We start from the raw sequence: 18311 nt of genomic DNA, 5'->3' as shown, positions 1-18311 counted from the left end.
CACATAACTCCAGGTTCTGCCCTCAGGAGGTCACAGTTTGGGAGAGACAGCCACTATACAAACAGCTATATTTGTTCAGAGGGATGGGTGTTAACAGGGGCCTGTGAGTGGTGATGGATGAATGGAAGAGAGAGGCTCTGTCAGGGGTAACGGTGGTGGCAATGCCTTTAAGGATAGCCCTTCACATGTGCACCACACTTTAAGTGGGTCTTCAGAGTCTTGGCAGGAAACCGATGGTGCATTTGGTGGGGTAACCTAGGAGAGTTTAAGAATGGGGTACTTTCAAAAGCGAGGGAGGGGGAGAGGGAAAGCAACAGGGGATGGTGATGCAGCAGCACCTGCGGGCAGCAGCAGCCGAGAGCCCATCCATCCCTAGGCCTCAAGGCGTCACAAGGGCGACTGACACTGGGTCCCGGAGAGAGCTGTGGCTGCCACTGTGGGAGAGAGCCACGCAGCAGGAAGGGAGGTGTTGGGTAGGGCAACACAGCCTCTGTCAACCCAGAGCCAGGCAGGGAGGCAGCAGAAGCAAGAAATATCTCAGCCTCACTCTCCTCCTGCCCTCCAACTTCCTGACATTGCCTCCCACTGGCCAAACCATACAGGGCACAAGAGAGCAAGGGAGCCTGCTGATACAGCCCACGTGGGTCCGCTACCTGAGTCAAACTGCAGATGGAGAAGGATAAAGAGGATCGAGAGGGGCATTCAGACGTCCAGGGCAGAAAGCACTATCTCTTGCCTTCTCATTCCATCCCTACGACAGTCCTGCAAGGTAGATTTTATTATCCACCTTTTATATAAGAGGAAGCTAAGGTTCAGAGAGGTATAATGATTTTCCCAAAGTCACACAGCCAAAAGGGATGGAGCCGGGATTGAAAGCATGGTTTGCCTGAGTCTCTGAGCTCCAGGCTTTATAGTTAGGAGAATCGGGGTTCAAATCCCAGCCCCCTCCACTTATTAGCTTTTGACCTTGGGTAACACCTGTGTATCTCTGAATGGACCAACCTGTAAAGTGGTGCTAGTGACTCCTACACCAGTGGGGCCCTTGCTGAGTGGGGAGGGAGCTAATTCAGGCAGGGGCCTGCCCCACTTCCCACTGGGTAGTTATTAACCAGAGCATCAGACTCTACATTAGGCAGGGGGCAATTTGTCTGCCTCTTCCGCCACCTGCAGAATCGATCTCCATGCTCAGCTGCCTCATTGAGATTCAGGCCCTCAGCTCTGGGACTCCATCCCAGTGTCTGGTCAATAGCTTATATTTTTAATTTGTCAATAATCAGTTGGGACCTTGGCCAGTGCCCCGCAGACGGCTCAGCAAGATCGCTCAGCAGTGGGGAGAGGAGAGGAGCGCAGTGTGCGTGAAGGGGAACAGACCCTGAGCTGGGCTGATGAACCCAGGTGGGGATGGGGGACAGCTGGGTACCCACAGCAGCCTGACTTTCCAGGCCATGGCCTGGGTGTCAGGAGACCTAGGGAGTCATGGATAAGTACACGAGCTTGAAGTCAACAAAACCTGGGTTCAATTCCAGCTCTGCCGCTTTAAAGATAGGTGGCCTTGACCAAGAGACTGGCCTCTCAGAGCCTTTCTTTCCCCATTTGTCAGGCGGCTGCCATAATAACAACACATAACCCATAGGGTTGTAGAACAGCCACATGAGTTAATAAATGTGAAGTGCCTAGGACAGTGCCTACCATATTATACACATTAACTATTGAGATTTTTTGTCAAACAAGAGAGACAATTTGTAAATAAACAGTGATTTTCAGTGCACTTGCTGATTCCCAATACAGAGGGGGAACCTGACACCCACAGAGGGGAAATGATCATCCCCAGTTTACAAACGAGGAAGTTGAGGCTCAGAGAAGCCAATTCACTTTCCCAAGGTCACACAGCTGGGGTGCGGTAGAGCCAGGGTTGCAAACCCATGGAGTCCAACCCCAGGCCTCCTGCTTCTAATCGTCCTGCAACAGACAGATTCTACAACTTAAGTGTCCAAAACAAAGAGGAAAACGATGCAGCTTTACCTCCCTCCCTCCATTCTTGGGCTTTTTTGTGAATAAGTGTATTGCTTCCTTTTCTCTCTGACAAGGAGGCACCAGTGCCCACCAGAGGGCAGGGAAGTGAGGACAGCGGGAAAATCTGTTTTCCTCATGAGTCTTTACCCATCCTGTCACTAAAAAAAAGAAAAAAAACTCAGTTCCTACCCATCCTGTGCCCTTCCCACTAAAAGAGCCCAGGAGAGACCAGGAGTACTGGAACAGGGGTGGCTGAAGAAGCCGGCATTGCCCCAGGAGGGAGTAGGGGTCTTCCCAAGGTCAAAGGCAGACAGCATTAGAGCCAGGATACGAACACAGGACATCGATGGCCAGTCCAGGGCTTTCTTGGCTGTCCGTGTCTGCTTACCTGGTCCTCTGCCTCTAACATCATGAGTGCCTGATTCCCCATTCTGCTGTCACTGTTGGTGCCTCTTCTTGTGGACTTCACTGTCAGGCTCCAATGGACAGGGAGATTCTCAAAGACAAGCCAGGCAAATGCTCCAACACCCTGTGGGTTGTCCAGCAGGCTCCAGAGATACACATGCTTCCCAGGCTTTCCCCTCTGCAGCCTCTGGGACCCACACAGCCCTGGAGATTTCCTACTCTTTTCTTCCTGCCAGGTTCCTCGTTCTCCAGAGAACCTACCCCTTGAGTCTGATCTATTGCAGTAAGCTTTTCCACCAGAAAACTCCCCAGACACCACTAGAATCCCCCATAGGTAGAATGCGGAAGCAGCTAAATGCCCCCAGAGGCTCCCCGAGCTCCTGCTGGGGTGCGGTAGAGCCAGGGTTGCAAACCCATGGAGTCCAACCCCAGGACTCACAAATGCCCCAGAACATCAGTCCCTCGGGAGCCTCAGTGACCACCTAGCCCCCTTCCAATTGAACAGAGGAGAAACTGAGGCTTGCAGATGGGGAGTGACTTGCTGAAAGAGGCAGAACCAGCTGGTACAGAGCCGGGATTCTCTTCTCTGTGCGTGGCACCCCTCACATCCTCACCGATGCTGGCAGTAGTGGGTGGGCCAGAGCAAATCCATCCTCATGGCTGCAGACAACTCCAAGGGAAGCAGGCTTTCTTGAGAGCCTCCTAGTGTGGAGATTTCTCAGACTGTGGTGGATGGAGTAAGGAGAGTGAGTTTTGTCTACGCTTTGCTGTTAGCTTGCTGAGTAAACCCAGGGAAGTCTCCTTCCCTCTCTAAATCTTAGTTACTCCATCTGTAATGGGTCATAACAAGTCATCAGCGTAATCAGGAGGATGAAGCACCATCATCATCATCACCACCTTTTCCTCCTCCCTTTCCTCCTCACTTCCTCTTCCTTATTCTCCTTCTTCTTTTTCTTTGCAGCTCTCATTTATTAAACACTTGCAGCATACTCAAGACATATTTCAAAAAAAGTCTGTAAGAAGCTGAGGAGGAAGTTCTTATTACCCTGCTTTCCAGGTGATGAAACTCAGGGTTGGAAAGATTTATTTGCTTGTTCTGGGTCACTATAATATCCCCAGAGAAGCAACCAGCATTTGGACCTGAGCAGTCAGAGAGTCAGCAACCTTAACCCCTGCCCAACCCTCCTCCCATGCAGAAGAACTTGGCCACTGAGGAGACCCTGCAAAGGTCGGTGATGATTCTTCCCCTGATGTTCTTATTGGTTTCACAATCCAGAGCAGTCACATTCGAGCCCAAGCATGAAGCATTTGGTCAGCATCCCAGGAGGGCCAGCTTTACTTCTTCCTGCCTGTCCCTCAGCTGGGACCGAGGACGGCAGGTGGGTTTGCTGAGGGGCAGTCAGATGTGACATGGGTCAGAGAACAAGTGAGGAAGGGGCATTTAACATGTTTGGGTTCTTCAGTGGCTGGGGGGTCATCTATGCAGGAAGTGACTTGAGTCTACAGATTTCCCATAGGGCCGGGGGTGTCAGCCAGCCTGGTGACAGGGAAGCCCTTGGGCAGAGAGGTGGAGGTGGCATTGCTAAGACTTTGTACCAGCACAGGGTCCCTTCCAGATTTTCCTCACCATCTGATGTGCCTGCCCCACTGGCTGTATGGCTGGGGCAGACTACCTCCCTCTCTGGGCACAATTTCTCAATCAGTGTAACATATACATTGGGGCTGAGAAATAGCAGTGCCGGCTAGAGCTACTTCTTCAGAAGTTCCTATCCCCTGGTTAGAGTTTCTAACTTCTACTATCTGCCCATTAGAATTACTTGGGCAGGGGGGAGGGCGTCTTAAAAATGTCAATGCCCAGGTCCTGTCTCAAAACAATTAAAAATACTTGGGGATTGGGCTCAGGCATCAATATTCTTTAAGACTCTCCAGGTGGCTCAAACTAGTAGTTGCTCTGTACCATCCCTGGAGCAATGTCTCTGAGTGGCAGGTGTGAGTAGCGCCATATGACCACTAAGAAACGGAAGCCCAAACAGGGAAATGATCTGCCCAAGGTCACAAGTAAAGACTCGGTGGTCTCTGTCCAGAGTGCTGAAATGGGACGTCCCTGGACTCTGGCCTAAGGCTGGTGCGTGTGTTCCTGGGATCCCACTCTTAAACTTCTCACAGATTGCTTGTCCCATAAAAGACATTTTCTCTTGTTTTCTTTCTTCCTTTCTCTCTACATATCATTTTCTCTCTCCCTCACTCCCCCACCTCTCTCTTTTCATAAGTGTATCTCTTCCTCCCTCCCTCTCTGTTTCTCTCTCTCTCTCCTCTCTCCCTCTCACTTTCTCCCCATCTCTTCCTTGTTTTATCTTTCTCTCCATCTCTCTCTTTCCTTCTTCTGCATTTCTCTCTACTTTCTCTTCTTTTTGCCTCTCTCTCTCCATCTCTCTCTCTCCTCCTTCTGTCTCTTTTTCTCCCTCTCTCCTGGCTCCAATCTCCACCTTCCCAGCTGCTCCCTAGGACCCTTGACTTGAATCTCTTCCTCAGCCAGTCCCTCTCCCTCTGGCTGCCTCCCCAAGAGCAAACACTGACCTCTAGACCAAATTCTCCTTCCTTATCCTTGCCCAGCCCTTTGAAGAAGTCTAGCTTCTCTCTATGACCCTAGATGGGGATTCAGAACCAGAGATGTCCTTTCCTTTTCAATCTCCCACTGTAGAGAGATCCCACTACTGGGGAAAGTGGCTTCCCATAATCCAGTGGGGGCAATGGTTTCACAGCAGCCCCTCCCAATGGGGACACATTCCTTCAATTAAAAAGCCTCATGCTGAGCATCTACTGTGTGCAAGATTCTCAGAACAGAGCAATAATGAAGGTGGCCTGACCGCTTCTCCCCTCTTTCCAGTGAGGGAGACAAAAAACAAGCAAAGAATTTAGACACTGATTTTAATTCTTTATCATTAAGATAATGGTCAAGATGTTGGGGTAAAGGATGACTCTGGGGTGGAACACGGCTGCTTTAGGTTGAAAGATCAAGGAAAAGTGTCTCCAAAGAACTGACATTTAAACTAAGACCTAAAAGATGAGAAGGAATCGGCCATGCCAAGGGCCAGGAAAAGAGGATTTCAAGCGGAGGGCACAACAAGTGCAAAGGCCCTGACCCTGGAAAGAATCTGATATGGTCAAATAACAGAAATAAGGCTCATGAAACTGGAATAACAGAAATAAGGAATAAATACCAGGAGATAAGGTTGGGGATAGCAACGGCCAGACTCTGAACGTCCTTGGAGTCTGCAAAACAGAGTTTTGATTTTATTTTTGGTGTCATGGGTTTGGGGCTGGGGCAAGCCTATCACCTCATTTGCATGGTCATTGGTCCCTGAGTGCAGTAGGATGGGAAAGAGTGGACATAAGGACATAGATCATTTCATAGTTTTGGCTTAGATTTAGCGGTTCTTTAAAAAGTGGTATTTTCGCCCTTCTCTTTCCCAACTCCACCCCACCAGGGCTTCAGCAATTCTGACTCACCTAATCCCCCTCACGGCACCTAAATCTAGGGCCCTGCCTCAGGAATAGTGGCAATCATCATCATCACCATCATCACCACCACCACCACCATCATCACCATCCTCATTATTTCCAGGCGGCTCTAACTGACATAGGGGTGAAAGCAAGGAATAAATTAAATGATCCTTAATGGTCTAGTTCAAATTTTTGCCATAAAGGTAAGGACAAATGTATTAATCCCATAAGCATTTACAGAATGCCTGCTGTATGCAATAGAGAAACAGACCCCTGAGTAGCTAATATGAATACTAATATCAAAAGCTGCTAACATTTATTGGACATTTGCTAAGGGCCAGTTCCCTTGCTAAGGGTTTTACATGAATAATCTCTAAATCCTTATGATAATCCTATGAGCCTTTCCACTTTTCTGATGAGAAAATTGAGACACAGGGAGCTGAAGCAATCAATTAGGCAAATTAAAATCTATCTACTCCATCCCTATCCTTGAAGCAAGTTTTGGCTGCTCCGCTTGCCCCCAACCCCCTAAAACGTTACCTTAGAGGGAACATATAGTTCAGCCTGGGAGAATCAGAGGTCAGTTTGCCCAAGTGAATTCCAATCTGAGCATTTTCAGTCTATTTATACTTGGCTTCTCTGAAATTATTTCTTTAAGTGTAAAAAAAAAAAAAAAGGGTAATTGCTCAAGAAAGGGTGACTGGTGTACTAGCAATAGTAGTTTTAGAATTCATAACCATGTTAGCCCTTACAGGTAACTTCTTAAGCCCAAGGGACAACCTAATTAATGGTAGAGTTTCAGGCACGTTGTCAAGAAGAGGGGATAGTATGTTTTTGAGTGAAAGTCTGAGAGTGGTGGCTGATCCAGGGGTGGAAGGTTTCTATAGGGACAGCCTGTCCCTCTGGGCTGAACTAAGTGTCCATCCTCCTCCTTCGGGAGACCAAAGGGGAACCTCCTCACCGTACCCCCAGCACTGACATTCTCCCCCTAAGCCCTTCCTCAGAGCCACAAGCTATTTCACCCCTTCCGGAACGCATGACTAATAAGCGCTTCGTCGAAGGCAATATTCAATCGTGCTGTGGGATGAAGGGACTCACGCACCATATATCACCCCAGCTGCTCTTACAAGCAGGAGATCGATAATCTAGCAATAGACATTTCATAATTAAAAGCAGACGACGAAGAAGATGACGAAGAGGGAGGAGAGGGTGGGGAAGGCAAGGACCCTGGCAGATGGTCCTGCATTTTCCTTAGCTTTTCGGTTCCTAAGGCTCTGGTGGATTTGCCAGAACAATAAGTCCTGTTTGGAGCTGTCCCAAAAGGCTGGCTGGGAAGGGACTTCAGTAAATTCACGTGGTCCGTCCGCCTGCCTGGAGGCTGGCTGGGGGTAAATGCTGCCATGTTTAGACTTGCTGAAGTGTCTTTTAAGACCCCACCGATGTCTTTCTGCATTACCCAAAGCTCACTGGATTGGACGTCCGTTCCTATTCTCTACCCACCAGCTCCATCTCCATTCTTAAGTTAAGCTTACAGATCTTCCTCTAGGAAAATCTTCACCTCAGGGTCCTTTGGTCCAGAATGGGATGAACATGACCTCCACAATCTCGAGGTGGTCATGTGGACTGTTCTGGCCAATGAGAGCATCCCATTCATTCTCAAGGCTGGAACAGTTGGCTGATGGACGCACATGTGACCTAAGTCAATCAAGGTAAATTCTGGGACTTTCACTGGAGCTGTTCCTCTCTTAGCTAGGGTTGGATGACAGAAACCTGAGGCTACTGTGGACTATCTTGTCATCATGGATTTAAAAAATGACTTCCAGCTGGCACACTGGAAAACAAAGCTGAGAGATGGAAATGTGGGAAAAGAGACAGAAGGTAACCAACCAAGTCCTGGCAAAATTGGTGGACCTCTGAATTCAGCCACACATGAATCCAGGTAAGGCTTTTAGTTATGAGACCTCATAAATTCCTCTTTTGCCTAAATTACTTTGGCAGTGGAGTTTTCCTCTCTGTATATTAAAGAGTCCTGACAAATCCATTAGTCTTTCTAGGTCCACCCATCCAATAAATGAGTTGCTTAATGTAAAGGAAAATGCACAGATGGAGTTGGATTCAAAGTCCAGCTCCTGACTGCACTATCTACTAGCTGTGTGATCTTGGGCAAATTGCCTAAGCCTTTGGAAACTCAGTTTCCTCATCTGTAAAATGCGTATGGTGCCACCACCAAAGGGTTGTTGTGAGGATTAAATAAGATAGTATCTAGTTCGAAGATGTCATTGCGAAGACCCACCACTTACGTCACCACCATTTGCAGGAGCAAACCGGATCTGCTAGCATGCTCTGGTGTGGAGAAAAGATGTGTGGCAGCATCACCCGGACCAAACCTGCAAAACAAAAATGTATAAAGCTTAATTGAGGTAACAATTAAGTACAGAATTAGCAGGAGGTAATCATGATGCTAAAATGAAGATAAAATATCATTTGTTGAACATCCAAATGGCACCATCCACTGTATTTGTATTACCTTATGTAATTTTCACAAGTCTATGAGGAAACCAAGGTTCAGAGAGATGAAGCAACTGTCCTAAGGTCACACAGCTGGCAAGCCTAAGTCCAGAGCCTGGGCCCCTAAGCACTGGGCTGTGCCAGTTCCCGATAATAAAGCCCGGGTTTTGGAGGCTGACCATGTACTGAGCAAGCCTCTCTAAGTATCTCCCCATTGAATCTTCTTACCATCCTTTGGAGAAAAGCTTGGGGCCCATTTTACAGGAAAAAGCAGCAGTGCTAGGTGGCAAGTATGCTTAAAGAGGGAATCCAAGGTTTCACTGCTTGATTTGGTATGAATTGCAATTTTATGTTATACATATTTTGCCACTATTTAAAAATGTTAAAAAAAATAACATTTTTAAGAGCACATATGCACATATCCTTTGACCCACTGCTGGAAAGTACCCTGGGAAAATCACACTGATATCCTCAAACTAGAAACGACTTACGGGTCTATCACTGTTGTCCTGATTTTAAAATAAGGGACATACATATATAAGAAGCTACTAATTGCTCAAAAGAATGAAGTAGAACTGTTTATGTTCACTATGAAAAGATATCCGACTATATTAGTAAATGAAACAAGACGCAGAACAACAACGAAACGAAACACCCCAAAGCAAAAACCCCTCCACGGTCTATCGCGTCCTCCCCGTCAGCTTCGCCCCACACCTCTCCTCCACGCTCCCGGCCCAGGGAACCTTTGCTCACCCATCCCCTCTGCTGGGAATGCCCTTCATTTCCACATTCTTGAAAGAAATCCTCATCAGCCTCTGCGTCCCAGCACCCAGCCCCGCCTGGCACAGAGGAGGGATGCAGTGGACGTGCGTTGGATGCCCAGTGGTGTGACTGGTGAGGACCGTGACCAGTCAGTTCCTAACCTGGAGTCTTTTCCTCGGTCATCCTCCACCGACCCTTGTGAATCCATGTGGGGCGGGAGGGTGAGGGGATAGAAGTGACGTTTTCAGGCATCTGCTTGGTTCCAGGCACCATTCTGGGTTATTTCCCTTAGATGTGTTTTCTTTGGATCTTTAGTTTTGTCCTTTTATCATCCCGTTTTACATGTAAGAAAACTAAGATCGTGGGAGAGAGGATTTAACTCCGACGAGGTTACCGGCGGCTTGTTGCTGGGTTTGGGGTATACACCTAGGTGGGAAGGAAAGGACAGTGGAGCGGTTGGTACTCCCAGCAGCACACCACGCCCGCAGCATTGAGACCCAGTGCTGTGGTGGAGTTCTTACATCTGATCTATAATGTGTCACTCGGGCTACGCCGATACACGGGGACCGGCCACTGGCAAATTGACCCACGGACGACTACTCATTCACCATTGAAAGGGATGTGCGTTCGTTAAGACGCCGCGGGCCTTCCTGAGAGCTGTCATCCTGTGACAATATTGACAGAGTTTGTGCCTCCACCTCGTAAAACCCCAGTGTACACACGTGGGGAAAGCAAGCCCATCCTCTCTCACTGAGAGAATAAGTGTAAGGCATTAAGGAGACTCTGATTAAACAAACAGATGTTTTTAGTCGGCAATAGAAGTGTCAACATGATCCTAATTAATGAATGTGTTAATGGCTGTTCTCTGTTTGAAGACAATAGTCACCGCCTTCTAGACGTATCCACAATGACTCACAGGGCACACACAAAGATGCGGGCACGGAGCCTGCACGGGGTGGGGCTGCAAGCCGATATGCCCACAGGCAGCACCAAGGAGCATGCCCTGAGCTCACAAAAGGGACACACGGCGGTACAGAGTCACACACAGGGAATGTGCACCAAATCTGCAGGGATTATGCAAGACACTTGGGATGCAGGATGTCAGAGGCTGTCAGAGGACACACGTGAATACACATTCACAACACACACCATATACACACAATGCACACACAACACTTGGGCCATCCACACATCCCCTACAACAACACACAGGGTACAGAGAGCATCCATGTCACCCACACAATACACATACCGCATATACCATGCTCACAGGATGCAACACCACCGTCCACACGGCACACACACAATGCACCCAAAACATCCGTACACGCAACACACACTCAGTACATAACACACGTACTCAACATGCATACGCCACCCACACAGCACGCCATCTCACACACACACACACACACACACACACACACAAATTCCAGAATAGAGCTCATAATTCACGGAGTGCTAGCCTGACACACAGCACACACACTCACACACACGTTTAGTATCAATAGTAATAATACTCACTGTGTGTATCCACCATGTTCCAGACTCTATAATAAGACATGAAAACAGAAATGAAGAGGGTAGAGTCTCTTTCCTCCAGGGTATCCCAAGCCTACAGAGAAGCCTGAGTACCTGCCTATGAGATGTATCAAGAGAACTCCTCTACATTATTTATATGTTTGTGTTTTTGTGTTTATACATATTTTCATGTGTTTCAACAAGCTAAAACATGGGAAAGGGTTGCTATGCAGAAAAAGTACTGGACAATATTGAGTTGTGCTGCAGACACTCAATGATCTTTTCAACGAAGATGTAGAGGAAAAAAAACATTCTGCAACTCTTACTGTACTTATCCTCAGCGATGGTGTTTTTATTTATCTCAAAGGCTCTGATAGTGTGTAACTAAACAACTCTCCCTTTTTACCCCGGCTGCTAGGAAGCTCAGAGCTATATTTTTGATCCACACATGGTAGGGGTGTTGGTTTTCATAGCACACATTTCTGAGTGTTATATCTGGCACTGTCTTATGTTCCTACATGCATTTTTCTTTCATTCTATTTTTAAAATATACTTTTAAATGAATAAGCTCTTTCTGGAACAATATGGGATCAGAAAGAAAGATAGAGTTTAGTTAGATAGATATATTAGGACAGTTAAGCTGCTGTAACCAAGAACCTCCAATTCTCAGTGGCTCAGTATAATAAAGGTTTATTTCTTGCTCAAGGCACAGTCGAATGTGGGTTGGCACGACATGGGCCATTGTTCCGTGCAATCATTCAGGAACCCAGGGTTCCTTCCATTGAGTGGCCTTTAAAGTACAAGAAAAGAAAGTAGGATCATGTCCTACAGGTGTAGCTGTATCTTCATCCCGATGCACAGTAGGACCTCAGGAATGACACACACTAGGACCCAAGGTTGTGTCCAGAGGAGGAAGAGGTAGCCTCCAATGGGCAAGAAAGAGAAAATGCCAGGTAGGGTCAGTCTCTGAGCTGGGCATTGAGGACAAACCAATTCTGGGTCTGCAGAGAAGGTGAAAAGCAGATGGGCAGACAGACATCTGGACAAATCAACAGAGGTAAGAAATGGTGGAGAGTTTGTGGAGACCAGCGGGGACCTCCTTCTAGCCAAAGAGTGGGATGCAAGATGGTGGCGGAGGGCTGTCATGGTGGAAAGAAAGGCAGAGCTCAGCCCAAGAGAGCCTTGAATGTCAGATACCAAAACCATCTCTTTATACCACAAGCTTTTAATCTATTAAAACCCAACATCTATTGGGTGCTGAGAACTCTGTTGAGTGCTTCACTTGCAATCATGGTATCCATTTCCATAATAACACCGTATGGCTTAGTACTACCGTGATCCGAATTTTACAGGGGAGGACACTGAGGCTGAGAGAGCTGAAGTGACTCACCTGAATTTACACAGGCAGAAAAGAGCACTGTCAGAGGTTGAAACGGTACACTTTCTTAACTGCTACCCTCCAGGGCCCTCTCCTGTGTATGGTCATCACTGTGGCAGGCTGGGCTACACGGGGAGAGCAGAGGGCAGCCTGACAGAGGTGACCAGCCCAAGTCTCAGAGTCAGCCACGGTTCATAAACTCAGTCCCCAGCCCTGTGTGATGCACTTAAGCTCGGAGCCTCATTTTCCCCACCTGTAAAATGGGGCTAATAATGCTTCCATTGCAGAGCTCCTACAAGATGCAATATCATTTAGCTCAATGTCTAACACACAGTAGGGGCTACATGAATGGTGGCCATTATTATTATTGTTGTTGTTGTTGTTTTTGTTGTTGTTAAAGGGATAGAGGAATCAGGGAACAGGCTGCTATCCCAGCCAGGAGACAAGTAATTTGGGAATGCTCTAGCAGAGGCTGTGGAAAGGGACAGCTGTGAAGGAGATTAAGGAAATTCACGCGGAATATATGTACGTCTGGTACGTATGGCACTTTGGCAAAGACAGAATCGGGATGGATGCACTCCTCCCCAGAAAGATGTGAACGGCATTTGGCATCCCTTGTTGTTCAAGCCAGGAGCAGTCCTGTGTGTGTGTGTCTGTGTGTTTCATGCAAATGTGGGCACGTGGAGATGTAAATTGCACACAGCTCGGAGACACAGGGGAGGGTGGGGAACAAAGAGAGGGGCAGGCGCTCCCCACCCCACCCCAAGAAACCGAGCCACTGGGCATCCTGAGGGGCTGGAGTGTGGATCTGAGCCCTCTCTTCTACTCTGGGCCAGAAGCGGGCACTTGGCATCAATGGACTTGTCTATAAAATGGGGCTGAGATCACTTCACCTACCTTGAATCTGGGGCTGGATTAGATCTATCTTGGAGGTCCCTTGTGGCCCAGGATCCTAGGCCACTGAGAGGGGATGATTTGTACAAATAGGAGAGGAAGAACAAGTTCTAAGAAGGGATCTCGGCTTCTTGATGTCAGTGGACTTGGGGGAGAAGGAGGGTAGATAGTGGCAAAAATATCCAATGTCTCAAGGAGACCAGGAAAGAAAAAGGAAGAACTGTAGGAAATACTGAGAAAAGAAAACTGGAGCTGGGAGCACCCCTGAGCAGGGCTTTCCTCTTAGATTATGAGCAGCGTCCCCTGTCACCATGCCCCTCCCTGAGGTCTCCTGCCCAAGGATCCTTGGTCCCCAGTGACCCATCCCCCTTGCAGTGGGGATGGGATCCTTGCCAAGAAAGTGATCGGCAGAGACAACTGGAGAGGAACCAGAGACAGCACACCCTCTCCAAGACTCTCCCCTCGAGAGAGGAACCCCTGTTTTAAGCCCCTTAATGGTCCCCAAACAAAAGACCAGCATCAAAACTCAGGGAAACTAATCTGGAAGCTGAAGGATGGACTCCAGCATCAGCCTGGCTTGGGTGGCTGGTCCTGGGTTCAGCTTATGCAGATCAAATGTTTTTGGCCCAGAACCTTAATCTCTTGGGGCCTCAATTTCCCCACCTGTGAAATGGGGCTGAAAATAGAACATACCTCCCAGGTTGGATGAGAGGATCCACAGCCATAACTTGTCAAGTGCCTGCCTCAGTGTGTGGCAGAGAGTAAGAATCCTTTAACTGTCATTCACTGCCTCTCCTTTTGTCGGAGGGACACGGCCTCATTCAACCTTCTTTGCCATATCTTTGGTTTTATAGAAAGTCCTTCCTTCCTTTAGCCAAACACACACAAACATTTTCTTTTTCCAAAACGTTTGTCTCCAGCTGCCTCTCCACTTACGTATTGATTTAGAAGATCAAAATAAAACGTGGGAAGCTGTAAGCTGTAACACTATTTTTTTTCCCCTCGGTACACTCTGATTATGTGTAAACAGCAAATTGCAAATTATTTCCTCTTTATTTGTCAACTCCTTAAGCCACCTCTGGGTCTCTCAGAATGAGTAATTGGCTCTGGGACATCGTGTGACAATTGGCTCTGTGTAGATATTTATCTCCAGGGAGGCTTCTTCCAGCTCTTGGGTATTCCAGGAGAGAAGGTACAGGGTGGGGGGAGGTCAGACCTACACGATCTGGGGGTCTTTTACTCCCTCCATGGGATCTCTTTTGGGAGAGGGGTGGCAGAGAAGACCACAGACAAGTGATCCAAAGACAGACTTGTTGAAAAAGCCCAACGGGGTTGATCTTTGTGTGCCATTTGCTGTCTCAGAATCTCTCTTGATTCCTGTAACAGAGGGCAGAGAATACCTCCTTCCAGGAGCCCCCAAACCTTGCATCCCCAGGTTCTATCCTTAGAACCTTGTGAAACTCAACAATCTTTGGGGGGACAGGGAGTACGGGTGGGTATAGCTGCAAATTCCTATCTCCTCTAGTCATGGAGTTTTACAACCTCGGATTCAAATGTTGGTTCTGCCACGGAAAGAGCTGCAGAATTCTGGGCAAGAAATCTAACTTCCCTGTGCCTCTGTTTCTTCATCTTTAAAATGGGTATAGTCATAAAGCTACCCTGGAGGCTGTGGGAGGATGAGATAATGTGTGCAGACAGGGTAGCAGCTTGCACAGAGCGCCGTTGTGGAAATTAGGAAAAGGCAGCTCTTCCTGGCAGAGATATTAGAGATCAGCATCCCCTCCTCCAGGATGCAACTTTACACCAGCGTCTGGGGAGCAGCTTAAGGACTGAGTCAGCTGTCCCTTGTCCCTTTGGCTGGGAGCTCTTCTGCAAGACCCACCCTGCACAGCTGGACCTGGCAGCCCTGCTTGTAAAGCACCCAGGAGGAGCCAGGCTCAAGGTAATCACTCAGTATCTGGAAGCAGTTGTGGTCACTGTCATCATATCTTATCGTTTGAATGATTTTGACTCTTAAGACCTACGAAGGGCTAAGCACTCTGAAATTTTGTCACCTCTTTAACATACGGAGAACCTCCGTGTGAATCCCATTTCCACCATGTCCTGGGTGATGGGAAGTCTTTTCCCCATCCAAACCTCAGCATCCTCATCTGTGACATAGGAGACAATCATTCCCACCTAGTGCTGGGGTTTCGATTAGACAACGCATATCTCAAGTACTTGCAGTCCAGTGCCTGGCACATGCCAGGTGCTCAGTAAATCTTAGTTCTTTTGCAGCAAGCAAAAGGAGACCTCCCCACCATGGCTTTTTCCCTTTAGCACAAGCATCCATGGTCGGTGTGTTTAGGAGGTTTGGGGAAAAAAAGACGTATCAAACCATTTTAGTGAAAATACTCTGCAGTGTGAGGCATAACCTGTTTGCAAGCCAAAAGCATCAAGTTTGGAATCAGGACACTGAGGGTCTAGTGCCCCTGATGCCCCTGACTCATCCTGTGACTCTGGATAAGTAACAGGCTCCCTGAGATTTGGTTTCCCTTTCTGTGAACCCAGGGGTAGAGGAAACAATGGTTATTACATATTTTGTACAGCAGTGGCTCCCTTAATTCCAAAGAAGCCTATGTATAACCACAGTATACAAATCAGGCAAAACAGAGATGCTCTGATTGAAGCAAGGTCCAGGGAAGGGCCAAACATTCCCCCGCTACCCGGCCAAACACACACAATTTTTCTCACCCTGCAGCACCCTCTGATGCTATTTTAAGGAAGAACAGGGTTCTGGGAATGCAATGTGGCAGCCATCAGACTCAGACCCCTTTCCTGCTGAGATATTCCAAGACTGTGTTTGTGCTTTGACATCCACTGCCTTGTCACTCAATTCATCCTGACCTGGAGTGTGAGTGTGTGTGTGTGTGTGTGTGTGCACGCACGCACGCGCCACAAATGCTCAGAAAGAAAGCAAAAAGAAGTTCCACCAGCTATTAAGGGGAAATTACAAATGCATTTTTCTCTGCCTCCAGCACATTAATAAAAGAGCTTACAAAACTGGAAGTGAGTCGGAGAAGGGTAGCCTCACAACAACTGGAAGGTGAGGAGGCGGGTGGTGGGGAGGGCGCTGCTTCCTGTACAGTCACCTGACTTCATGGCCGTTCCCAGGCTGAGAGAGTCTGTCTGTGGTGGCTGCAGGGAGGACGAGAAGCTCATGCCTTAAACATCAGGGGGATCCTCACAATGTACACTGTGGGCTGGGAGAAGAACAGGGAGGAGGACAGGCTGGGGGGGTGGTGGTGGTGTGCTTGTGACATGCCCCAGAATGGCAGTGCCTGTGGGCAGAGACCTAGAGATTGTTTAGTGAGGGCTCCAGAAAAATCGCTGAAAACTGCAGGGCGGGAGATGAAGGAGGGTATGAAATGCAAAAAGTGAAAAAATGTTCTAGTGTCTTAAAGATGGGGGGCCACCGTGGTCACTTTGTCTCCACGATCATAGTGAGTGGTAGCTATGTGCCATGAGCTGTGGGCTAGGTGCTGAGGGTGGTCACTGAAGTAGGCAGATTTATGGGTCCTGATCCTTCACCCCTAGATGTATCCATGCCTTCTGCCCTGGGACTTTGAAGCCCCTCCTCCTAGAGGGTATGTCCTTGTCCATTGACTGAGCTTGACCACGTTCTTCGCTTTGGCCAATGATATTGGAATGGAAGGGCCACAGTGCTTGTTCTGGGATGAGACCTTAAGAAACTATGTGTGTTTCCACTTTTTCTCTTGCACCTCTGCCCTCGTCATGTTCTGGTTGGATTGCTGGCCCACAGAGGATGACACACATGTGGAGCTGAGCCAGACACCACCTGCAGCTCAGAGCTGCCCCAGCTGACTCACAAGATAAAGCTAGATGAGAAATAAATGCCTATTGTTGCATGCAACTGAGATTTAGTGGCTGTTTGTTATGCAGCAACAGCTGACTGATACAGTTTAAATGAAGTCATGCATTTTATTCACCTACTCATTCACTCAGTAATTATTTACTGAGTAGGTAGGCAGCAGGGATAGAATGGTTAATAAGAAATCTGTGAAAATGGGCAGAGATTTCAGATTTATTAATTTAAGGATTAAACACCTACCATGTGCCAGGCATGAAAATAAGTGCTGCAATTACAGTGGCAAACAAAATACATAAGGCCCTGCACTCAAGATGCTTACAGACAGCAGATAAAGCAAACAACAAAACAGAAAATTTCCAAAAACCCCTGACTGAGAAGCTTGTCTCTTCCTTTTAAACTAGCCACTGTCCAGCAGAATAGGTGAGAAAGGCAGTAGACCTTTACACTAGGAAGTGTTAAGTACTAGGACGAGATACCTACAGGCAGCTCAGTGGAAGGAACTCTAGGAGCCTCGGGTTGGAGACAGGAAGAAGGTAGGTGAGAGAAGGTTTCTCAGGGCACAACATATCTGAGTTGAGCACTGAAGTTCAAGAAGTTTGCAGACAAAGAGAGGAAGGGCAAGGACGGAGCGCCAGGCAGAAGGTGCAGCAAGAACAAGGTAGGGAGGCAGGAAAGAGCATGGTGCCTGAGGGCTAACACAAACGTCTGTATTTTACTGGAAAATAGAGTGTAAGAGGGAGAGGCAAGAGATTAGGGGCTGAGAGGGACCAGAGCATGAAGGAGTTTGGATGCCAAGCTGAGATGCTTGGACTTGATCCAAAGAAGGGAAATCGCCACAGAAGGGTTTGAGTACCCAGTTGCCATCTGAGACTTTTAGAAAGGTGGAGAGGCTGGGGTGAGACCAGAGGCAAGGAGGCCAGGAGGAGGCTGAGCAGCAGTCCAGGAGAGGAAGGAGGACACCCATGCTGGGGCAACATGGGGATAAGAGATGGCCCCACCCTTGAAATGATGGAATCAGAGATTGTACAGCTGGGCGTGTCCTGGGACCACCAAGTTCCATCTACTCTGTTTGCAAAAACTGGGTCTTAGAGAGGGTGGTGACCTACACATAAGTCTCACAGCAGATGAGTTTAGGGCTTGGGACTGGACTCAAGACCCTCATATTCCTAACCCCAAGTTCACTCCACAACACCACTCTGTATCCCAATCTCTATCATTCGATTAATAATGATAATTACAAGAACAATAATAATTACTATGACCCAACTACTGAGCCCCTGCTATGTGCTAGGCTCTGTGCTCAGCACATTGTGTGTAAAATCTCACTGAATCCTCCGAACACTCTGAAGGGTCAGAACTCCCCATTTTACAGATAAGAAACCTGAGGATCAGGAGGTGAAGTCACTTGAAGTTGAGCCTCACTGTCTGTCTTAGTCTGTTTGGGCTGTTATAATA

At 47.9% G+C, this 18311-nt stretch overlaps 1 long non-coding RNA gene across 7 annotated transcripts in view; it reads right to left on the bottom strand.

Moving 5' to 3' along the window:
• LOC309639323 overlaps positions 1–18311 on the bottom strand; it is a 361451-nt gene that overhangs the window by 167378 nt on the left and 175762 nt on the right. For 6 of the 7 annotated variants that reach the window (XR_014251587.1, XR_014251588.1, XR_014251590.1 and 3 more), the window contains exon 3: positions 8223–8309. This is a non-coding gene — a long non-coding RNA (uncharacterized lncRNA). Of the gene's footprint in view, positions 1–8215; positions 8310–18311 lie in introns of all 7 variants that reach the window. The other variant, XR_014251589.1, reaches the window with a different exon arrangement.

The sequence above is a fragment of the Balaenoptera physalus genome (assembly GCF_965194825.1).
Source record: "Balaenoptera physalus genome assembly, chromosome: 12".
NCBI lineage: Eukaryota > Metazoa > Chordata > Mammalia > Artiodactyla > Balaenopteridae > Balaenoptera > Balaenoptera physalus.
The sequence above is the reverse complement of the archived record's forward strand: the minus strand, read 5'-3'. Positions and strand labels throughout refer to the sequence as shown.